Source organism: Ahaetulla prasina, chromosome 3, assembly GCF_028640845.1.
Source record: "Ahaetulla prasina isolate Xishuangbanna chromosome 3, ASM2864084v1, whole genome shotgun sequence".
Taxonomy (NCBI): Eukaryota; Metazoa; Chordata; class Lepidosauria; order Squamata; family Colubridae; genus Ahaetulla; species Ahaetulla prasina.
This window is the reverse complement of record NC_080541.1, coordinates 8,622,356-8,624,434: the sequence shown is the minus strand read 5'-3', so window position 1 is coordinate 8,624,434 and position 2,079 is coordinate 8,622,356.

Below are 2,079 nucleotides of genomic sequence, written 5' to 3'. Positions count from 1 at the left end.
CATGTAATAATGCACATCCCACCACAACTTTCCCTTATTCCATTAAGCATAATGGATAAAGGTTCAAATGCATGAAAGTGTGGGAGAAGAGGAGGCAAAACTGGGGGTGGCAGGTGGAGTTAAGTAAGTCATCAGCCTGCAATTGTTATGTCTTCATAAATGGCCCAAATCCAACCCAGCTTCAATTCAGTTGATGCTTCTCTGGCTCAACTTTAGGTGGCGAGATTCTTGGGTATGAGCTTTAGCAATCACCGCCTTAGACCAGATTCTGACCCTGAGGAAACTGTGCCAGATGAACCAGCAGAATTTCAACCCCAAGAGGCACCAAACCACGAATCATTTAGTGCGAAAAATAGGCGCTATCAGAAGAGCTTCAATCAGAAGACAGTGAAATATGACCTTCAAACCCTGGGCGTCAGGGATTAGAGCAGAGTGTGAACTTCAAAACGGATTGGGCCTGTCACAGCCATTTTCTCTGTTTCTCATCTTGACACACTTTAGGGGGGATGGGAGGGAGCTCTGTAATGTCAGACCAGACATCAACAACCTATTGTCCCGTGGGAACCAAGGTTAAAATGACCAGATTTCAGCGATGGCAAAGCAGGACACCATTGACAGTGGGGGGGGGGGGTGTTGCGCATGCGCGCTGAGTCTCGCCACCCGGCTGAAGGAGGAGGAGCGGCTGCTGCTTCTCGGCTCTTCCAGGCAGGCTCGGCTCTCCTCTCGGCTCTTCCAGGCAGCGGGAGATCTTGCGCCCCCTTCTTCGCCACTCCCCCTTCTCCGCCTCCTCCTCCTCCTCTTGCATTGCCGCCTCCCATTTTCAGAATGGGAGTGGAAAAAATAATCGGGACTTTTTTGAAATACCGCGGGACAAATTATTAAAAAGCGGGACTGTCCCACCAAAAGCGGGACATCTGGTCACCATAATCAAGGTCTTCCCAACAGGTGCTGGGGGAATGCTAGAAGAGGTTACCAAGGAGATGCCAAAACACCGAACTAGACAATGTGACCTGTGACAAGGAGGGAGAGAGGGAGCTGCCTATTCTTTAATTATACTGAAAGCATGGGAACTAGCCCGAGCTGGTTTTGCATTTCAAACATGCCGAAATGACAATATTCAGTGAAGCAGTTCTTTCAGAAAGCCGAATGTCTCAGAGTTCCTGAATCCATTAAACAATTGTGACACACAAAAGGTCGTAAAATGGGGCAAAGTTATCTTAACAAGTGTTTCTTTTTATTATTATTATTTTAAAAAAATATTTTATTTTAGTACAAATAATCCATCTTCCCTTAAACAGTGTTTCACTTAGCAACAAAAAAAGAAATTCTGGCTCCGTTGCGTTTGTAAATCAAGGACTACCTGCTGCTTCATTCTAACAACCATGTTTAGGGACTTTATCAGATTCTGGCCCGTTTATTCGCAAAGGACTGGCATAGAAATTTTTAATAGTTTTTAATATTTGATATAAATTTTATGGGGTTTTTATGATTTTAAATGGTTTTAATTTTGGCTGTATCTAATAAGTTTTTTAACTATTGTTTTATTGTGTATATAATTGTTGTTTTTACTTTGGCTGTGAACCGCCTGAGTCCTTCAGGAGAAGGGCGGTATAAAAATCCAATAAATCTAATCTAATCTAATCTGGCCAACTATCAGTCTTGCAAGATATAGTGGGCCCCGTATGGCTACCGCCTTCCTGTTTCCAATATTCATAAGGCAGGGTCTGCAAACTTGGCTCTTTTAAGACTTGTGGACTTCAACTCCCAGAGTTCCTCAGCCAGCAAAGCCAAAATGCCAAGAACCAAGAGCAAAGCTGGCTGAGGAACTCTGGGTGTTGAAGTCCACAAGTCTTAAAGGAGCCAAGTTTGCAGACCCCTATCATAAGGAAACACTGAGATTTCCTTGCCCTTCACCTCTTAGTTCCATGTCTCTCTGGCTTGATTGGGCCCATTACTCAGAACTTTGACACAGAGAGCAAAGCAAGGGAGCTCAAAGAGGCTTTTTGCCAAACAGGGAGCAACTTCCTTAACTGAAAAGTGCTGGCTGCAATCTTTTTTTTTTTTTAATTTGTCACAACA